At 39.1% G+C, this 22,897-nt stretch overlaps 1 protein-coding gene and 1 non-coding gene across 6 annotated transcripts in view; both read right to left on the bottom strand.

The window, feature by feature from the left end:
* LRMDA (leucine rich melanocyte differentiation associated) overlaps positions 1-22,897 on the bottom strand; it is a 1,047,786-nt gene that overhangs the window by 159,539 nt on the left and 865,350 nt on the right. The gene's annotated exons all lie outside the window — the stretch shown is intronic.
* On the bottom strand, positions 18,050-18,155 carry LOC121037623 (U6 spliceosomal RNA). Its single transcript, XR_005793884.1, has one exon. It is a non-coding gene; the product is annotated as a U6 spliceosomal RNA (small nuclear RNA).

Raw genomic sequence — 22,897 nt, 5'->3', positions numbered from 1 at the left:
AAGAAGTACCAACTGAAACACAGTGCACCCGATTGCTACATGAAAGGAAAAGCAAAATAGAAGTTTCAGTAAAGCAGAGCAATAAATCTAGAAATTTAAGCTTCTCTCCTCAGGCAACTGAAAGCCAATTCCGCATTTCCTCTTACTCGCTGACAGCCTCTTGAGCATTCAAATAGGAAAGAGTTGAAAACCAGGATTTCCGGTCCAATCTAATACTGGACAACACTTAATGGCTTAAGTAGATTAATAATGCTCTTGCTATTGGAATTTTGCCTTTCACCACCTTTCACCATAAGCTTTGCCTGTACTTGATCTACAGGGAGGCTGAATGTTGAAGAGTCTTTTACCAGACCTGCTCCCATTCAGCACCCTGTCTGGACATGACAACCCAATTTCGACACCAATCAATCGGTAAGAATTTATTGACTGCTACTATGTTCCCCACACTACCTATGATAACAGCAGACACCTGGAAAATTATGAAACATGTTTATTTTCTCAAAGAAGATAGAATCTAGTTGAGTTTTCAACATTAACATATATGGAACAAATATAAATCCAAATAACATCACCACCAGTAGAAAGTTCTCAGATTTAGAGGACCCAGAATCTACACACTGTATGGAAGAGCTCAGGGGAGCAAGCAGAGGTGAGGGATTAGGGAGCCCTTAGTGAGGAGGAAACCCCTGACCTGGTCTCGAAAGATTCACAGAATATGCAGAAGAAAACAGCAGAGGGAAGAGAGATCTAAAATAAAGAAACAACATGAGTGAAGACAAGACACAACTGTGGGATAATTAAGAAAACCTTCGTGGAGGATACATGGTTGGAGTAGTACAAAATAAGTTTGGTTAGTAAAAGAAAATTAGAAGTTAGACTGCTCTGGACATATTATTTGACATAAAATATGAAAATGTGTTTTCAAACATGTCTCTCTCCCTTTAATGGTATCATTTGGATGGCTGAAACTTTTCTGACATCTGTAATATCTTAGAAAGATATCTGTCATACAGGAGATGCCTAATAAGCATCAGTTAAATAAATGAATAGGTTGGTCAATAGATAAGTGTGTAAGAGTAAATTATACCTAAAATACATGAATCTAAGCATGTTTTAAAATATGAAAAGTAACAAAAATTTTACTGTAAATGTCACGCTACCCTCAGCCAAACACCTGAAGAACAAAGAAATGATTCAATTCCATAAGAATAATTGAACATGTACCATGGTTATAACACAGTAAAGAGGATGGATGAGAGCTGTGCTCTTTTGGAGTTAACAATTTAGTGGAGGTAGAGGTGGCTTGGGAAGAAAAAGAAGAAGATGGAAGGGAGGGAGGGCAAAAAGGGGGGGGGGAATGAAAGAAAGGAGAAAAGAAAAAGAAAGGAAAGGAAAAGAGAGAAACAAAGAAATTAATTAACTCACATATCAATAAGTGTTGCAAAGAAAGTGACACACAGAACTGATGGATAGTGGCTTGTGGGTTCAGCTTCTTTAAACCAAAGGTCTGAGAAAACTTCTCTGAGGAGTTGACAGTAGAGGTGAAACTTCAATGACAAAAAGAAAACAACTTCACAAAGATTGTAGGGCAGAGACTTTTTGGTCAGGGTGGACAGCCCTACATGGAAAAGACATTGGTATCACAGTTCAAGGAACAGAAAGGTGGCCACTGTGTCTGGAGTGTGTTGCAGAGCTGAGGACAGAAGGACAGGAGCTGGCAGGGCCAATTCACAAGAAGACTGGAAGGTCCAGGTGCCTCAGCTAAGGACAAGGGATTACAAGGCACAGTTATTAGAGGGGCAGAAGACGGTCCAGCACCTACGGAACACAGTCTCTGTCGGAAATGCCCATTCTCATCAGATTGTATATTTGTCCCTAAGCCTGGAGACATGGTTGTAAATTCAGATCAGACCTCAAGATTCTGGAACCATTTTCTGATTTATCTGTAGACAATGGAGAGTTGTAGCTTGAGGATTCTACTCGTTTTTCACAATGGTTAATGCGGTGACTCCCACCCCTATAAAAATCACTGCAAACAGTAATTGTCCTTTTCCTGTGGTGAACTGTAATACAGGGGAAAAGGCCTTTATAAACAGTGCCTCTGCTGCAGTATTTCTCTTCTTGCTCTGTACAGGACAGCCCAGGGAAGAATATTCCGAGTCTCAGAGCACAAGCACATGATTCATAAAGATGGCTGCTCCTTTTAGGTCCTGACTCAGCCTAGGGAAGAGCAGAAGCAGAAACTTCCCTTCCAGATGTGCAATGAGGGGAGAAAGTCACTCTGTCCTCAGGGGACAAAACAGTGCTTTGAATTTCAAAGGCGGATGCCCCAGAGGCCCCACCAGACTCACTCCACAAAAATGTTTGATGAATTACCATGGCAGGCATCAACTTTGCAGATTAATGACCAAAAGAGTTTAGTTTATGTCTCAGTGGAAGAAGATAAATTTTCTCTTGGCTTTGAGAATCTGAGGGATTGAGAAACTCAGCTAACCACAGCACCTCTCTCTTCATTCACAATGCTTTACCATGGGTCGTTTACTTTCTACATTCCCTTTCAGCGGGTTTTTATAAATTTAAGCGAAACAGACAGCATGTCTGTGTTCTGCTTCTTTTGCAATACGATGGCAACCAAACGATTAGAAATTGTCTTTGGGTTGGTGTAGTTGGTGGAAAACCGTTGAGGTTTGTTGTGAAATTTGTTCTCAACTCATAACTCAACCAGACATGGAATGGCTATTTTCCCAACTTCAGGCCAGGCTGCTAAAAAGTACTGGCATCAAATTAAAAATATATGTCAAGGCCAAACCCCCATCCTGTGAGTGTGTGCATGTGCATATGTATTTTCTGTACATGTGTATAACCTAGAGTCCCAACCCAGAAGTAGTAAGGCTACTTTGCAAACTAAAACCTGAGCCCAGAAGTCAGGGTTATGATTATTTTTTAATCATAACCCCTACTTCTCTACCTCAACAAGGCCTGTGCTTTCACATCCTGTTAAATATTCTGGACAAGGTTTCCATTAAAAAATATATTATTACGTGCCTGTTCCCACATCATATTTTGTATGCAGCACCATTTATATGAACCAATTGATCATTTTTCTTGAACCATTGCAATCTGTCTAGACCTGTTTTAGATCTTTCTTGGGGATATGAGGGAAGGACAAGGCGTGAAATCACAATGCATCTGAGGAGAAAGTACACGAAACTTTACAGAACACTACAGGATGATGGCCGAGTAAGAAGGCATATGGGACATCAAAGTACATAGCTAGAAAATGGTCCAGATGAAGTTTTATAAAGTTGAGGGGGTATTCATGGGGTTGTGAAGTACTGGTAGGAGTAAGACAGGATCCAAAGAGCTAGAGAAAGCACAGTGACATGGATGTGAGGGTGAGAAAGCAGAGTATGGGTCTCCCTTTGAGAAGGAGTAGATGATAAGGATGGGAAACATGAGGGCTTGGAACAGCAAAAAGGAGTGTTACTCATTACTGAGAAAGGGGGAGTGAGAGGCATAATGATGAAAATAGCAGTTTCACTTTTCCAACTACCCAGAATCAGTTTTAAAAGAAGTTACAGGTAGATGATGCACATTCCATTAGTGATATATATGGACACTTGTCAATTCTACTTTGGGTTCTCGTTAGAGAATTGAAAATGTATTTCCCTTTTTTCAATTAGCACAAGCAGAAAAATGAAGATAACCAACCTCAGATAAGTGACATTTTAAAATGACATAAAAAGATTCTTAAATGACATAAAATAGTTTGAAAGATCATTGGCGAGGAAATTTCCTTTACAGTCAGAAGCCAATGTGTAGGGATATTTGTACAACGTTAAGTGCAATTAATCAGAATCTGATTTGCTTTCCTGCCTTAAACCAGGACAGGCTCATGAAAAGCACACTGGTGGCAAACAGGATAACCAGTTTTTTAGAAAAGTAACTCAGGGTGCATCCATAACAGAACCTCCCTCGAAAAAATAATATATAATAAATAATTGTATAGATATGTAACTACTTTACCATAAAAATATATGAAAAATAGGTTTTATTTTAAACTCTATATTGTTCTACAGTATTTACCTCTTGGCTATATAAATCCTATTATTTAAAACAAATGTAGAATTAGTTAAGAGTGGCAATTAATAGTAATTAATAGGACTGACTAAATAGATCATACGTGTGGGAAAAATATAACATTATTTTTACATTTTTGTCCTCTGTACAAATTTAACTCTTAAAAAATTTTATTCGATATTTAAATTTTGAAGGCTACATTATTGTATATTCTTAAAATATGTAAGACTTTTTAAAGGGAAAATGAAAATACAATAGAAACAGATAGTACTTTTATTTAGTAAAAGACAACATTTCATCCTCTCCCATGACATAATAGAGTATTTTTACTCTTGTTGGTTTTTTAATGTTTTTCCATTAATGCTTCTCTGAACTGCCTGCAGTTATAAGACACCCTTCCTTTATGTGGTGGTAAGGCTGAATATAGTCAAATGTAAACTTCTGCTCGATGTGTGGCTATGCTTTTTATCAAGCCCGCATTTCAGCTTGGAACACTTCAGAGTTTACTAACTAGCAAGGGCAGGGTTTTAGACTTGTAGGAATCAATGTCCAGCTCTCCAAACTATGTTCCTCCACTTCATACCTACATACTTATTCGATGGGCCAGAACTTTGTCAGTCATGTTTGCTGCATCTATAAATTCATCACAGAAAAAGTCTATGTCCAATGTGGACATTGTTTTCAAAACACTATGCAGCATATTGGATGCCATCATAAGTTAAACTTCTTTATTCAGGAGAAATGACTTTACAGCAGAGGTAATTCAAACTTGTGAATTCAAAACTTTTCTCAACTTGTAAAATCAAAGCTGGATTCCAAGTACATTACAGTTTTAGTAAATAAGGAAATTAAGAAAGCCTTGTTTGACTTGGCTGTCCTCTGGTGACATTTTTGTTGTTGTTCATTTAGAAGCAGCCTTATTTCCAAAAAATGAGTCTTTTTTCCCCCTGTGTATGAATTTTTGTCACATCCTACATACAACACCAAATAGCTCAGGTATAATTATTTTCTAGGCTCCTTGTGGCCTCTTCACAGATCACCAAAGAGTTTCAGACAAATAGCAAATAAATTTCTCTTTTACTGTAATACTGTCTTCCATTCTCATCCCCAATGTATTTCAAATCAGTGAAGCACGTTCTTCTTATCCTATACTTTGAAGATATGATTTAGAGCAGGCCAACATTTTAACATCTTTTCTATGGCCCTTAATACTGATAGCCATTTTGTAGGCACACACCTAAAAAGGCCAATTCCTTCCGTTTCTATGAAATCAAAAAGCCCAAGTGCTTTTGTCTATTTTGAGGAAGCTAAAAGTGACCCAAAACTTCATGTTGTAAGTTTCAATATCACAGGTAAGCAAATTCATACCCCGTTTTAGCAGTGTTGTAGACAGGGTGGAGACAGGATTTAGCAGGTGAGACTGGTTCGTTTGTTTGGTAAGAAATTTAAAAACGAAATGGCAGTTACCAATACCTGTATTTTCATTGTCTGCTGGTATGCAGACAGATAAGTAAAGTTGAGTTTGTATTTAAATAGGATATCAACAATGTGTTATGTTTTCTGCAGTTTTATTAAAATCTTCATAGAAATCAAGAAGATAACCTGAAACTCCATTTTGCAAGTCCAAATACTGAAGAACTAGAGGGAACACTATCTTGCTGTGGTTCAAGAAATCACTTGACATACTAAGGAAAGCATGGTGTTGGTCAGATCTTAAAAAATTGACTCTATTCTGTAAGAGGGCACCACATTTGACACCCAAAATTTCTCCACAGGACATTTTAACTGAAACCTATAAATCGGGAAATGTAACTTAAATTGATGTCATAGAAAAATCGAGAGAATAATATGACAATGCTGTTTGCCTGGGTGGTATAGCCAAGATAATTTAGCAGAGACTATTTTCAACTAAGTAGTGGTGTCTTTTTTTTTTTTTCTTTTAAGCTTATTTATTTATTTTGAGAGAGAGAGAGAGAGAAAGCCAGAGAGAGTGGAGGAGGGGCAGAGACAGAGGGACAGAGAATCCCAAGTAGGCTCTGTGCTGTTAGCCCCATGTGGGGCTTGATCTCACAAACTGTGAGATCATGACCTAAGCTGAAATCAAGAGTTGGAAGTTTAATGAACTAAGCCACCCAGGTATCCTGGCAGTGGTGTCTTTTTAGGAGACAAAAAAGCTTCTGACTAATTTAGAAGTTCTTCTGTGTCTCATCCTAAAATTGAGAAACTCAGTCTCCCTATGTGTTCTCACAAGGCCATCTCCACCATGTCCAATTTTCTGCACATTTTGCAAGATGCTCTCTTTTGATTATTGATTTCCCTAATCTAGTTGCATGCGTCCTTCCATCAGTCATTAATTAACAGTCATTTAACCTTCTTTTTCTGGAGTTTCCAGGCTATGCTGGCATTGGAATATAATTATCCTCATTTTCATTATCTGAACACTTAGAAAATATAGTCACAATATTCACAATGTAAAAACTTAAACTAGCACTATGGCGATACAAAGGACAACAGTTCATCAAGAAACAGAGTCAAAGATAGACTGTGAATACTCATAATTACAGTGTACTTAAGGTATACCCTCAAGTTGCATCAATCGGTGTGAAACAACAATGGGTGATTCATTAGGGTGAACTTCAAGTCATGGTTGGCAAGAGAAGGACAAAACATAGTGACAACAACTATGGAAGATAAATAATCTATGCTTTATCTATTTGGCACTAAAAACAGCATTGCTTTCTGCATCTATATATGGGCTGCCATATGGGTTTTAAACTTTTCCCTGAACCTGTAGCATCTATCACCAAAAAATAAGATTTTTTTGTGTCCCAGGGATGGAATCCCTGAGATATAGGACTCTCAGCTCTAAAACCAGGACAGTTGCTCATGTTAGGAGGACTTAAATGTTATTCAGCATAAATTCTTGCAAAGTTCAGAGAAGAACCATAAAGCCAATCATCTTATCAAAACATGATGAAACAATACATGGAACAGGCTATCTGGGAAATCACAATCTATATTTGAAAATGGGGTATTTATAGGGGCACCTGGGTGGCTCAGTTGGTTAAGTGTCTGACTTCGGCTCAGGTCATGATCTCACGGTTTGTGAGTTGGAGCCCCGTGTTGGGTTCTATGCTGACACCTCAGAGCCTGGATCTTGCTTTGGATTCTGTGCCTCCCCCTCTCTCTGACCCTCCCCTGCTCATGCTCTGTCTCTCTCTGTCTCTCAATAATAAATAAATGTTAAATTAAAAAAAAATAAAAGAAAATGGGCTATGTACAGAAAAAGATGTCTGAGAACTGACCAATTGAACCTACCAAAAGGTGGAGACATTCAGGATGATTCAAACCACCACAACTGATGATCATGAGTTTTAAAAAACATAGGAAGAACTAAATCTGGTCCAGATGAGAATAAGTCTCTGTAAGTCTCTGTGCCTTCACCTTTAGACGTCATCAAAGGTAAGCTCTCAAATCCTAAAGCAAGTATCAGGTCACTTTAAATCACTATTCTAAGGGGTTTAAATACCTTATTTTTTTTATTTTTTGTTGTTTATTATAAGTAGGGCCACAGGGCTACTAATGACTCTTACTCCCACATAGCCAATGCTGATTGGCAGTTCTCCAAACAGATATTCCTCTGAAAAAGAGCCCACTTCTATTAATAAGGAATAAAACTTCTGTTTTAGGGAAACTTTAGAGGAATGTATTAACATACTTAGCTAAACTTAGTGGAAGCATCACCAGGGACTGCCCCTGCTTATTCATCGAAAAGGCCCTAAGTTGTATCTGGAGCAGCACTTCCCAAAATATAGAGATGCTATGTTAACAAACTGTATAGTTAGATATATTTGAGGAACAGTGGGTTTAAAAAGTGTCAAACAGTATTCCTTATTATAGATTCCACATATTTTTTAATAGGCTCATGTACAATGAGTAAATTAAGAGTTAGAAATCTCACATTTGGTACTCAAATTTACTTGATCAATGACTTTTTAAAGCTTAGAACACTTCTCTGAAGCAGTTCCACAAACTACAGTTTGAGATACACCGATAGAAATATAACAAAAGGTTAAAACAGGATTCTGTTTGAAGTTCAGTTGAAGTCCCAAGACAATAGGAACCAACCAGACCTACATGCCAGGATGATTGGATCACCCAAATTGGACTTGTAACAGAGGTTACTAAGAACTGGATTTACAAACCCTAGCTGACCATACCTCTCTGTATTCTAGAAAAGATGCTGGCTAGGCTATGATAAGAGTTTGGAATTGAGAAGTGGGGATTTTTACAAAGAATTTTGCCTGCAATGCTTTACCCACATGGAGAAGGCTTAGGGGCGCTTCCCTCATGTCAAGCAAGTGACAGGGAGTTCAATGGCTCACTTAGGTAGCTTGGCATGCGCTCCCTGTGTTTTCAGGGTCAAAGTGAAGGGTTTTCTGACTTAAACCTAAAACCTTTAACAAATGAAAGACTATGGCTGAAGCTGCCTAGTAGGTGGCTCATTTTAAGGATGCCACCTTAATTTGAGGATATAACTCCACCCTACTATTAGTAAGTCAAAGACCCGTATTTCCATGGAGGAAGTAAGGGACAAGTGCAAGACAAAAGCACCCCAGTATAGTCTTGGATCTTGCACTGTTGGAGGTAAGGAAACCTCAGCAGAGAAAAGTCCCCAGATGCCCAGGATTTGAAGAAGGAATCACAAGTGGACAGCCTCAGGAGATGGATTTATCATCAAGAGAACGGCAGTTAAGAGGACCACAGCTGTTACTGAAACAGCCTGCAAGGAGAAGGGCCAGGCTAAACATCTGCCACTGCAAGCCAGCAGATGGGCACCAGCCAAGCAAGTTGGATTCAGCCTCCCATTTCTCTCTGTTCTCTGCACCCTATTCACCTGGTGTGTGGGAATGGGGAAAAGATGAAAAAATAAAGGAAGAAGCTACAAAGCACAGAGAAGATGCATTACCTATGGATGAATTTCAGAGTGTTTATTCCTATGCTAGACTTTTCATATTCATAACTGAACTGATACTGTTTGGACACTTGAGTAACCAGATGACTTACTCAAGTAACCAAAGTGAGTAGCAAGCTCTGGGCACCAACTGAAATTTACTCAGAAGCAAAGGAGTATCTGGCCCTACAGAGTGAATTTAGAAAGGCAGTTGTGAGGAAAAAATAAATTTGTGCTAACCTTACCAGGTAACACTAAACATTTTGTTAAGAGCAGCACTGGCTTCCTGTAAAGTATCTGAAGTCCATCCTGTTATTTTGTGATGCAGAACCCCACTGCAAGGAGGAGAAAGGCAAGCACCACCTTGCATTTTCATGGCACTTCCAAGTTCAGCATCTCAACTGACACTCCCAACCCTACGAGGCAGCTGGGTAGGTATAACTGTTTCCATTTTACAGATGGAAAAACTGAGGGCCAAATCCACGACTTGATTTAGCTAATGCCTAAAAGCTCGAGATTGACAGCTCTAGCTTTAAGAACTCTTATCATCCAAACCCCTTGTTCAGTGTTTTTTCCAAACATATATGCTGTTTTCTTTGAAGGACAAGATAAGAGGTCACTTAAAAAACCTAGAATCTATTTCTCTTACATGATTGGAATAATCTCTCAGTGAATAAAACTGAAATAATTGTAGCTGTTAGTGATTTTTTACACTTTGAAATAAAGTCAAGAGCAGCAGAAAACAATATGACCCCAGGCAGAGTAGATTAAAGCCTTTTCCAAACCCAGGCTGGTTGCTCTTTATAACTGGGTGGATTTTGTTTTTCTCCCCTTAAATAATTTTAGGTGGTAGTATAGTGCCCGGCGGGGGGCCCGGGGGGGGGATTACACTAAAACAAAATCCTGTGTACAAGCATCTCTTTTGGCATAAATCACAAGGCCAATTATCATTTTTTTTCTTCTTTTTTTCCCCCCCACTGGCACAAAATCTAAGAAAAGCATCAAGGGACAAATGATTTGCAGTCTATTTAACATCATGGTTATTTTTATGAGACCTCATATTGCTCTTTACCCTAAATTATAGGTACATTCTTGGCTCCATTTCCCCCTCTTGTGCAAGCCCCAGAAGAGTGTGTTTTCTTTTCTATATTTCTAAATGATCTTCAATACTTCATCAATCAGACATTCAACAACTCACAGGTGATGTGTTGGACCAAAGCTAAGATCTGTGAAAAACAGTAGTTACTGCCAGAACTTTGTGCCTATCTTATGCCAGTGGAGTTATTTCCAACCCTGTTTTTACTAAACATTCCTTGAAGGGAAAGACTTTCCCTTTACATGTCCTAATCCAGTTTCTAGGAAATGAAAAAGTGTTGTTGAGTTGAATTAACTACAATCCTAAAAAGATGGTCATGTTGCCATTATCTTTTTTTAAGACAAAGCACACTGAACCTCCAAAAGGTGAAATGGCCTTCCCAAAGTCATAGAGATAGCTAAGACAAAGTCAGAACTTGAATCCAGACACCCTGAATTCCAGTGTCTGTGTGCTGATATTACTATCCCTATCTTTGGGAACTCCTTCCATAGAATGTTCCCTGTAAGCTCAATGCAACATAGCTATGGTCATTTTGTTTACTTAACCCAATGAATAAAAGACTTCTGTTTTTAAGAAACAGAACTGAAACTTTGTTCATGGAGAAAAGTTGTTTATACCAACAAATGAATAATAAAGAGAGAGGGGAGAGGGAAAATAAGGAATAAATGAAAAAAGGAAGGAAGGAAGGAAGGAAGGAAGGAAGGAAGGAAGGAAGGAAGGAAGGAAGGAAAAGACAAAGAAAGAAAAAGGGGGGTGGTAGAGACAAAGAGTAAGCGAAACCATTCCACGTCATCAAGTCATGTTATCAAACTGAGTTTCAACCTGCCTTTCCAGTTTTACTCACCACCACTACTCCTTACTCATCCTATGCTCCCATTAAACTGGTCTATACTAAACTGGCTATACTGAGGATAAAGAACAAAAAAAATTGTATATTGATCTTCTATCCTGCAACCTGCTAAATTCACTCTAGTGCTTATCATAAATTCTACTGTATTTTCAATATAAATGATCATTTCATCTATGAACAAAGACAGTTTTTTATTTTTCCTTCCCAGCCTAGATGCCTTTCCTTTCTTTCTTTTTTTTTCTTGCCTTACTACACTAAAACCTTCAGTGCAATGCCAAGAAGTAGCAAACGTGTAGTTGTACATTTTTTTTAACAACAAAAATGATTATTTTTCAGGCATTGGGTAAAGCCTAGGTAAGTTAAAGGTGAGTAAGAATCAGTCCCAAACTTAAGGATGTCATGACCTGGGGGAAAACCTCTTTTTACTGGTAGGAGAGACAACCAAATAAAGCTGGAAAGATAAACCAGGACAGGTCCTTGAATAATAAAAGTGACAACAGCAGCAAAAGGAGCCTTAATATTTATAGAAGCATTGATATGGGCTAGGCCCTGTTCAAAATTTCTAATATGTATTAACTCATTTGACTCGTCCATCTTATCTCCATTTTATAGGTAGGGAATAAGAGACACACACTATCTCCACTTTATAGGTAGGGAATAAGAGAAGATAAGTGACCTATGTCCTGAGAGCCAGTGTTCTTAAGTGCTAGACTAAATTGCCTTTGGTTATCATGTCTTCATTAACAGGTATTGAGTGTCCACTCTTTGCTAATTACTATGTCACTTTCAATTACTTTAATTATCACAATAATCTTGTTTTATAAAGGAAGGAATTGAAGTTCAGAGACTTTAAGTAACCTGTCCAAGGTCACCCCACTAGCACAAGACTCAAACCTTGGTGTTCTGACTCTAAATTCAATATCCTTTCCACTACCCTCTGATTCCTCTTCAAATAGCTAAAATTTATATAGTACTTTGCAGCTTACAAAACTCATGACCACATTGATGCCTTAAATGGCACTTAAAGGAATTGAGATTTTATTCACTAGGCAAAGGAGAACCTTGGTCAGTTTTTCAGAGAAAGGAAAATGTAAAAGAGAAAAAAGGTATTTCTGGAAGGCTAGGGCAGCATTGTGCTAGATAGATTTGCCAGGGCAAGTGTATAAGCAAAGGTGTCAGGAGACCCTGTAACTCTCAAGAGGATCCACACTCACCTCTGAACCTATGAGTTGTTCCCTCCAAACTCACTTTGCCAGTCAAGAGAAGTCCTGTTTTAAATAATGTTCCTGGAGGGAACTCTCTGAAGAGCAGAGATAATAAAAGTATTTCTTATGTCACTTCTTCCTGCATTTAACTTTCAGGAATATTTTTGTTAACTGAGAAGAGCACACCAAGGAACCATTATCACTGATACAAGGAGAAAACGGACGGTAGATTTCCTCAGCCACGTCCTGTCAGTGTCAACAATTTAACTAAACATATAATAGTCATAACCTCATCAGTGTTAAATTTTCTAGGTTTCTGGCACATATCTCTTCATCTCCCTCATTAAGTTTATAGAGTGTTCTTTGGTACATTTGCTCAGTATTAGGATTTCAGTTTCAACTGGCACACATTAGAATCAGACAGAGGAATGATTTTTTCTGCCGTAAGTAGTTAGCAGAATATGAGAACATATGAAATGGACCAATGCCCAAAGCCAGGTACTTGGCAAATAATAGCAAATGGATTTGACCCCATCCATCACAATCTTGCCCCATTCACCAGGGGTGGGTCTAACACAGGTAGGCCAACTAAGCCCAAGATATGAACAGTTACTTTGTTTTCATTATCTTCCTTGCTGTATGCCATGCACACTATTCCTTGCTCAGGGACTGCCCCTCATTTGGAAATGGAGTCTGGAGATCCTCATGATTACACTCCCACCTGGATGGTTACTCCAAACAAACTTCCAAACTCTAATCTATCCCAATCCCCCTTCATTTTAGCCTAATTTTAACATGTTAACATTCTGTGCTCAACGAGGGCAGATACAAATGATTGCTAGGATTTCATTCAGGCAAATATTTAAGTGATAGCAAGCTTGAGGTGATTTTATTTCCACGGGTATCTGCATTTTAAAAAGCAGTACCCAGAGTCAGGAATCCCTTAGCCTATAGATAGATGAAGTTCAACTGTAAAGATGGGGCACCATGGAGTTTCAGGGTGGCAGTTCTTCCAGCATCCATCAAAAATGCCCTGGCAGAACCAGATAAACCCCTATCAGCATACTTTTACCTCAAGTTTCCATCTGTCATGTAGGGATATACAATAATCCTGACCTCACAGGATTATTATAATATGGGGACATAGTATGACCTCACAAGATTCTTGTGGGGATAAAACAACGTGGCTAGTAATTGGCCAATTGGTTTATAGCTCAGAAAACTATCAATTACTATGCAGAAGTGAGAGGTTTCTAGTGACTTCTGAGTTTTGCCTTTTATATAGGAAACCCACTTATCTACCTCCATTGGGGTCTAAAGAGATGAGAAATTTCCTGTGTAGTGAAGCTATTTCAGTCAGGTAGGATTCTAACTTCCACCTCCACTACCTGTCGGGCTCAACTACAGATTAGTTATCCTAGCTCTAGTTTCTCAACCACCCACAAAAATATAGTCCCTATTTCTTGGATGGGCTGAAGAGAAACCACTTTTACCAATAGCGGCAGAGGTCATTTGGTACCTACTCACAAAGTTGTCATACCAATACCGTGTAACCCAATAACTGAGTCAAGAACGTGCTTCAAGAAGAAAGATAAAACTTGTCACTATTTCACTTTGAGTAAGACCTCCACTCCCAACCATAGGAAATCTTTATTTATTTATCTATTTTTATCTAAAGTGGGTTTCATAGCCCTTCAAAGGCTGCTGTCTTCCTCTCGGGGTATTAAGGCATAGTCTATACTTTCTTTCACTACTTTGCATTCTTAGTGTCCTTAGAATATTAGAAGTCTACTTGACTATACAAGTAAATAAATTCTAGATATTTGGTGAACATTAAATTATGGGGAAATGAGGATTTCATAAGTTCTGATCAAAGTGTCACAGAAGGATGGATAGTACTGAAGAATATCGTGGGACATTCACTTTATTTTACAGAGTGGGGAACTAAGGCCCTACCTTAAAGCTAAATGCTGGAGTTATGAGGCAAATCTGAAATGCCAATCTGTAGACGGTGTATCTACTCTACCATATAGTGCCCATTCCCCTCTGTTGTGCATGCCATCAGCACTAATGCAATCAGGAAGTGCCCTTTAACTACCTTGTCTTGTCATTGTTCCCTAGGAAATAATAAATGTCTCATATCCCACCCATATGTTAGTCTTCTTCCTCCTTTCCCATGGTTTTCTCATATTTCCTCCTCAGATTTCAGGTCAGTTCTGTGAACTAACAGGCCTTTAACTCAACACTTTTGCAACGACCAATTGAATTGATGAGTAAATGGCTGCTCAAGTACCTGTCACCAACACTGCTGTGGTCTGTTAGTGGAGATGCCAATGTTCTCTGTCATAAGATACAGCCACACAATGACACTGGGGAAAATGGGGGTGTGGAGAACAGCTCTATGAGCCATCTTCAGGGTGTTCTATGGCCTACAGCCAGTGTGCATGGGCTGAGAGAGGAGAGAGAAGGGACCTCACCATGGGGATGGGAAGAATGCTGCCCTTTGACAATGCATCTCTGTGGTGGTGAGGCTGATGACAGCACACAGAGCATACAACTCTGGCTAGATACCAAACATCTGGGCTCGAAACCAAGCAACCAAGTTGTTCAAATCAAAGAAAACCTAATCAACAAATATTTTCAATGCCTACTATGCGCATTCAGACAGCTGTGGTTAGAATGGATGACATTTGAGTCTTACTCAAGTCCCCAAAATTCCACTGCTCTCTGTTCCAGATGCCTGTTCTTATATTAATCAAATATTCATGTTTTGAATTGAGCATCTGTTGGCATATGTTGATGTACAGACAAAACCAAAAGTAATGAATTATTTCTCCAGTACATTAATGGTACTCTTTTCAAGCTCCCTAGAGTGAGGCTGGGGACAGCTTACCTCAAGCCACCAGCCATTTCTAAGATATCTGTCCCTCTTGCTAATGCCTGCTCTATCAGAATGCAGAGAAATTAGGAGGGCCATGCTCCCTTCCATAGCTCCAGGGAGATATTCAGGTGAGGACACCACCAGAGGCAACATCTTTCTGAAATCACTGGTTGCCTCTAGGCTCCAAAGCACTCAATGCCAGGAGGGAACCCTGTGCATAATTTGGCATCTGTGGTGCTCCGAGAACAAAGGATATAATATCTCTTTGTTTCTGGACATCCTAAAGTTAAAATGACACCTTGGCTGACAATTATGATTCTGCATTCTTTTATAAATCATGTTTTTTTCTAAAAGAACTTAAGCGGGTGAATGAACATCCAGTTGCCTCTTTTCTGGCATTTCTCCTATGAGGAATGCCAGGGCCTTTACTAATATTACCACCAAGTATTGCAGTCATGAAATGAATAAAGCCAAGGGATTTGCTTTTAGCTCGCTTTAGGCCATTTACTGTTTTCATTCTTCAATAAGAAGAAACAGCCACTGAGGTGAAGATGGGAAGACCTCTCCATATGTGATGGCGGTCTCCGATTTTTCAATGTCCCCTAGCTGTTGTCAAATAGGCTTTGTACACACTTCAGTTAATACAATCACACTTGTCTTACTGGTTTGACAATGACTTCTAAGCTCCTCAGAGTTATCAGGTTCTTCCAGAGGCCTCACTGTCCCCCGCCCCCACCATGGCAATATGACACTGAGGACAAGGAGCTGCACAATAATTATGACAAGGAGTTTCTGAACAAAGAAGGAAGGAACCACTAAAGCCAGGCTTGCTCACAGCATTCCCAAAGGAAATCAGAGGTGATAGAATCACCCTGATTCTATCTGCACCCTGAGCTTTGTGACTCCCTTCTTAAACGTATGAAATCAAAAACTCTATTGGTCACTTCCCTTTTAAACTTACCCTGAACACTGAGCTACTCAAGAAAAGTACATTAAAAAGTGCTTTTGTCAGGTACTTCAGCTTTAAACCTCTGTTCCTTCCCTCAGTACATGAATAAGTAGGGACAACCTATAGGAAAACTGAAAATTCCCATATCCAGGGACTATGCTGTTCTAGACAGTACTGTGGATGAATTAGAAAAAAGATGCCCCATTGGGTGGATGCACCTACTGACACATAGCTTGATGAGTGGAGCCTGAGTCAGATTTTGATTCTGCTGACTCACCTCTTTGATTTATGGAAATCTGGTAGTGCTTTCTCACCCTTAAACCCAAAATCTAAATCAGACTCTAAGTGGTCTATCTCCTCTCTTCTGAGCTCTGCCTGATCCTCCTTACTATATAAAATCCCCCAGGCTCTATTCAAGAAGAAAGCTTCCAAAACAGCTTCATCAACAACAGAAGTTCCAACTTAAAAGTCCAAACTCCTTTTATAATCTCAACCCCATTCCGAGCCCAAGTAATAACCTCAGAGAGGAGAAAGTGTTTGGGAGAAGGGTGGAGAGTATTCATACCTCCTCTTGCCTCTGTCTACACTAACTTTGTTGCTTGCACTCTCAACCTTGTTCTACCTTTCTTCTATGTCACTCTTTACTACACTAGTTCTCCACTAACTCAACTTTTCTGTTACCAACTTTGCTTGTCTGCCCCCAAATGGAAAGACAAAATTCCAAAGCCACAGTGCTTATACTCTTCCCCATGCCAACTCCTCTGTGGAATTTTGTAACCCAAAGATGACCCTAGCCTACATGCTGGAATGTCTTTACCATCGAAGAACTATTTCTGCAAAAAATTTTGATGTTGTCATATTCATTTAAAAAATAAGATGATAAAACACACACACAAGCCATTATTAGTAAAATGCCTGCAGATGATGGAGAGGAATGCATATCAATATATACACATGCATATAGATGAACAAGTGAGCACATGTGTATATGCCTACCCATGGAGGCCAAGACGAACCTTTCAACTGAAGAGCGTGATTAAATACTAAGGAAAATGACAGGAATCAAAAGTGATTTCAAATTTCTTCTAGCTTTTCCCTCCACTACTCACTCCAGAGTAAAAAAAAGAAAAAAGAAAAAGAAAAAGAAAAAAATGAAAGTTTTCTCAGAATTCCATTTAAATTTGATACCTAAATTAGCTTCAAAAAGCAGTCACATGGGTGGCAGATATGCAGGGGTTACCAAGCAGAGGTCTCATTGTGGTATGAGAATGATTGCTAGCTAGTAAGGGGGATTTTCTAGTCCTCTTCTGGTATTGCTTAGCTAAATAAACTCTGACACCTCTGCCCCTCAGTGCTTGATATCTTAGATTCTTTCCAGTGTTTACTAGTGTTCTGTGGTTATATTACTTAAAAGTTATGTGGATATTTAGAATAATGACTACCATGTCCATGATAACCACCAATGCCACCACCCTTATCATCCTGACTTCTTTTCTTTCTAGAACAATTTAAAGTTGCCCAGTTACACCTGTACCTTAAGAGATGAACAAAAAATTGATTTCTCCTGTTTGCAAGGAAGAATAGAGATAGAGTTTTTAGTGACTTAGCCAATATATGTGGGTGGTGCTGATTTCAAACTTCACAAATGCCAAAGAGCCCAGTGCAAGACTGTCTCAAACTCTACTGATGGAAGACCCTTCTAATTGGGTTTCCACAGTAGCTGTCAAGGGTAATAATGGAAATTCCAAGAAAAACTTGATCTTCAGAGAGCCTGGGCTCTGTTTATGGTCCTGAGTTTGAGCCAGGAGCAGACTTTTCAAATGCTATTCCAAATACTCCCTAACCTAACAATTTGGGATGACATTCAGTGCTAACTCAGTGTGTCTTCCATTCATGACAAGCATGCATGCAACTGTTTATACTGCATATAATTTATGACGTTGGACATGTCATTCTTTCCTCTACACAAAAAATTAAAGTCAGCTTCTAAACCCAAAGATCTCTTAGATAAGAAGAAGGTCTATCTTTTTTTTTTTTAACATAGAATGTTTCATGAATTTGCATACCATCCTTGCACAGGAGCCATGCTAATCTTCTCTGTATAGTCCTATTTTAGGATATATGCTGCTGAAGCAAGCATGAGGTCTATTTGAGAGACAGAATGATAAGTGGTAAAAATCACAGTTTTTGGAATCACACAGAGCAGCAATAACTTTAAATATCTACGTTAAGAGAGGGTAGCACCTGAGAATACCCAGACATGTTTTGTTTGTATGGATTATTCTTCCCCTACCCCATTGGATACAGTTGTTGGCACATAGATGTACTCAATAAATATTTATTGAACTAAATTAATTCATTCTCATATTGAACAAATTTACTTTCACTTAAAGGAGACTCCATAATCTTTAAGTAATCGGATACTGTGCTCTTTGCTATTTCTTTAAGGTAGAGTTCTGGGTTTGAGATATTGATGTCTTCATCCCACTTCATCCATAAAGCTTCCCTGACAACCTCAGTCTCCCCTACTCTCTTTTTTTCTGACTCCCTGTTATACTTATTCCAGGTTCCACTCACTTTGGCACATACATGATACCTTATCTTGCCATGTAAAATGTGTTTCATAAACACATCATCCTTCCTAAGAGCCTGTAAGTTCTTCAAGGGCAAAGGCCATGTTTGACATTTATTTTGTATGTCCCACAGCACACAACATAATATAGAGCCTGTAGCAGGCTCTGAACAAGTACCTGTTAAATTGAGTTGCATTTTAAGGACAGCATTCCATCGCCAGTGATGATTTTTGTTTAGAGAATTATCAAAAGGCTGTATTCACCACTCATTTCACCCAAATTAAGCCCATGGGTCTCTACACTTGAAGTGCTAGTTGGGAAGCAGAGGCTCAGAAAGCAGCTGCTTACTTTCAACAAAGACGAGATTGCATTTCAGCAACGGACTGCAGAATTTCACCTATTCGTCACTAGTAACTCCTGGCCAAACCCTTTGGTGTTATCAGGAATAAAAAGTAACCAAGAGACATGTCAAATATCAATTTCCAATTACTTTTCTGTAACACATTTCAGCCACTTGGGAAAACTCCCAAGAGATCTGTTGCCCCTTATCAGCTAAGATCAGGCTTACCTTTCAAACAGGTAACACTCGGCAGCACCCTGTACAGCCTCAATATTATAATGTCCTTCTCGGACACTCAGATTCTCTTGTGAAGTCTTCAATATTGGCTTACACTGTCACCGGAGATCTGGCCCAAATGCGGAAGGCCCCTGATATTATACCCTGAACCACAGGCACTGGAGTGAGATGAGAATAACTCTAACACCTGTGGTGAACTACTGTCACTAAGGTTACTAAAGCTTAATTTGCATCCAGATGTTGAATGTGGGGCACAAAGACTCATGCAGGACTTTTGCACTGTCAACTCCAGCCAAAGGGGAAAGAAATAAGAGTCTCTAAAGTCTTAACTTTGATACTCAAAACACAGAACAGCATTTCTACCCTCCAGATCACAGAAAGCAGGCCGCAAACTAATTGAAAAAATCTTTGGTATTAGGGATGTTAAAACTGAGGATCTGCAAAAAAACAGAAATCACATGTCCCCTTTATTACAAAGTAATGGGAAAGAATTTGGAAAAACCAGGAAACATCTCTGGGTTCATAAATCAGCCCAATTGGAGGAAAACGCAAATGGCCAGCACCTGGAATGAGCCTTCATCTGGAGCGGGACAGCAGTCTAGGCTGTGCACTGTGATTAATGGCTTGAGTGAAAGGTCTCAGTTGAGGCTGAACAATTAACTTGTTCTCTCCATATCTCAGAACTCTCCACAGCATAACTATGTCTTCCCTGATTGTGCATATTTCCTAAAATGCAAGCCAGTCTGGGAAGCTTCGAACATGTCATCAGACTGTTTCTGACAGTCGGGAGAGCCCTGGTGTTTGACAGGACTACTTTCATCAAATCGTCTGTGTTGACTCTGCATGCATGTCTCAACCTTTCAGTTCTTTTTCAAGCTTAAGAACCATCTTAAGTGAGGCAATGGCATTGGCCTCGATCTGTCGAAGAAAAAAAAAAGTCCACAGCTCAGAGGATTGCAAATGGACAGCATATGGCCTGGCTTGTTTCTGGTCATTCCCAAAAAAGTTCTTAGGGAATTGAATGTCCGTGAGATTAATGTTTCCCTCCTGTCCTGTCTTTATCCTTTGGAATAGGTTTCTCTAATCTCTTTCAGACCCTCTAAAGCATTTACATCAAACCAATCATTCCTCCTAAATCTACAACCAAGACTCTGATAAGACCTACCAGAACCTAAGGAACTCTCCAAAGCTTCTTCCCTTTCTCCTAGAAGTCAATTTTTAGATGGGAAAGAGGTACCCCCAGAACCTCATTTTGCAAGTAGAAGTACCCAAGGAATTTGTTTTCCTCATTTCCAAGTTGTAATCAATTCTGCCTCATCTTCTTTTGTGACAAATGGATATACCAAAAGTGGATATCGTCCCACACATAGCAGGCCTCACACAATTACTTTTTTCAGTGAAGGCATCCTGTCTCCAGAAACATCAAAAACAACAATAGTATCAACATGGATGATGATAATAATAATAATAATAGAAGCAGGAGCAACACCAACAATAATATGTATGTAAGTATTTACTATGGGCCAGGAACTCTTTGAAATACTTCATTTATATCAACTCATACGATCCTCACAAAAACACTGCTAAGATAAGTGTTACTGTTAGACCCATTTTACAGAGTTAGAAGAGTCAAGTAACTTGCTAAAGGCCAAAAAGCCAGTAAGTGGCAAATCTAAGATAGAAACACAGGTCTCAGACTTAAGTTCTTCATACTATCCTATAAGATCCTATACTGCAACTAGCCTCTCTAGAGGTACTGGGCCCCACCCACGATTGCTGATGAGATTAGAGAAGCAACCGTTCTAGCATAGCACCCACTTAGGCATCAGGCTTGGTGAGTCCTGTTTCTGCTACCCCACATGTAACCTCAAATGAGTTTGAGCCTCTGAGCCTTAGCTGTCCTCATCTGTAAAATCACTGATACTAAACCTGTCTTATAAAGTTTTTGTAAGAATTGGTGAGATAATGCATATGCAGGACCCAGCACAGTGCCTAGAACTGGTAGTTGCTTAATAATCATAGCTATGGTTATTACTAATCCGATTAGCTAATACTAACTAAAGCAACTGAAGAAGATGAGGCAGAAATTATCACAACTTGGAATGTAGATATGAAAAGGCAGACCAGTGTGGGGACCCCTAAAAGACTAGAATACTCAGATACTAAAAAGTACTGGTGAGAGATGGCTACCTTCCTGGTCTGACCCAATCTACAAAGCCTATAGGTTAGCTTACCTCCATGAAAGAAAAAAATCTAATTTTAAAAATTTGCTACATTGAGGAAAAACAAAAAGATGTCCAGACTGGGAGAATTCAAATAGTCTCCCTGAAATTCCTGGTGAAAAAGCAAGACAGTGAGGCATCCTTCACAGCCTCATGTGGCTGCTCCAGCATCGAGCTTGGAGTTGCATCCTTCATTCTGCATTTCCTACATGCTCTTGCCGACCCCTGACACATCACATTCTTTGCATCAATAAGGACTGCTGCCAGAACACACTAAATTGCCTTTGACTACATTTAACTGATCTAGTATTTTTTTATGATTCTTTCTTGTTGTACCATTTTTCACTTTTGACTTTATAATTCTCTGCTGACTTTAAATAAAGCATTGCCAGACTACCCAAGGTGGTTTTTAATAGAGATTTAGGGGTGAGGTGGTGCTGTGGTTTGGATTCAGATTCTACTCCAGCAACAAGGGGAAATTAACTAGATGGTTTCATTTCAAGTGCCCATTTATACTCGGAATGGACAGAGAGTTTATCTTCTTCCAAGTCTTGTAATCATGACACTACAAAGTGATTTTCAAGAAATTAAAAATTAGGTAGCAATAGCTTCTCCACCACAAAACCACTACACAGTGTCCCTGTAAGCCCAGATGAGTGGGATATACAAAGACAGCAGGGAATCACTTGCTGAATGCCAGGGAAGCAGGGAGGAATTTAACCACACTCTGTCCTATGCCAAAGACAATGCTTGTTCTTCTCTAAGTTGGGGAACTCAAATGACCCTACACCAGCTATGTCAGCCTGCCTCCAGAGCTTCCTCCCTCCTCTGTGCTGTCCCCAGTCCCCCCGTCCCATTCTGCCCACAAGAAACACTGGAAGCCAGTTGGCCCTTAATCACTGGGAAAGGTGATCTGACTAGCAAAGAAACTGAGTCAGATAAGCAATCCCCAACATTAACCTTTCTTTTTTAGAGAAGAATAAGTTAACTATACCTTGAAAATTTTAAATTGGTAATTTCAGTACAATTTTGGCTTTGTCTTGCTTTTCGTTATCATGCAATGCTTGCTTCATTACAAAGGAATAGATATAACACATGTAAAGCATTCAGAACAAAAGTTTTTTAAATATCTATGTACCCATCACCAAGTTTACAAATAAATCTCTTTAGCTGTTCCTCTCAAATTAGATGTATTTGCCTCCACTTACCAACAGTGGTAAATGCAACCCTGAACTTTGAGTTTTTCATTCCATGGTTTTGCCACCTATGAAAAGACCCTTTTAAAATATTGTTTTAATAGGCATTTTTAAACTTTATATAAATGATCTCACTCACTGAGTTTCCCAACTTACTAAAGTGTTACCCAACTTACTAAAAAAACTATTTGGTTGATTTTAATTTTTCAGTCTATTTTGTTTTCTTTTGTTTTGCCATTACAGATAATGGTATGAATATAGTTCATATTGATCTGAATGTGTTCAGTAGATTGTACTGGGTTAGTCTCCTAGGA

The sequence above is a fragment of the Herpailurus yagouaroundi genome, unplaced genomic scaffold, assembly GCF_014898765.1.
Source record: "Herpailurus yagouaroundi ecotype Mexico unplaced genomic scaffold, PumYag 163, whole genome shotgun sequence".
Classification (NCBI taxonomy): Eukaryota; Metazoa; Chordata; class Mammalia; order Carnivora; family Felidae; genus Herpailurus; species Herpailurus yagouaroundi.
The sequence above is the reverse complement of the archived record's forward strand: the minus strand, read 5'-3'. Positions and strand labels throughout refer to the sequence as shown.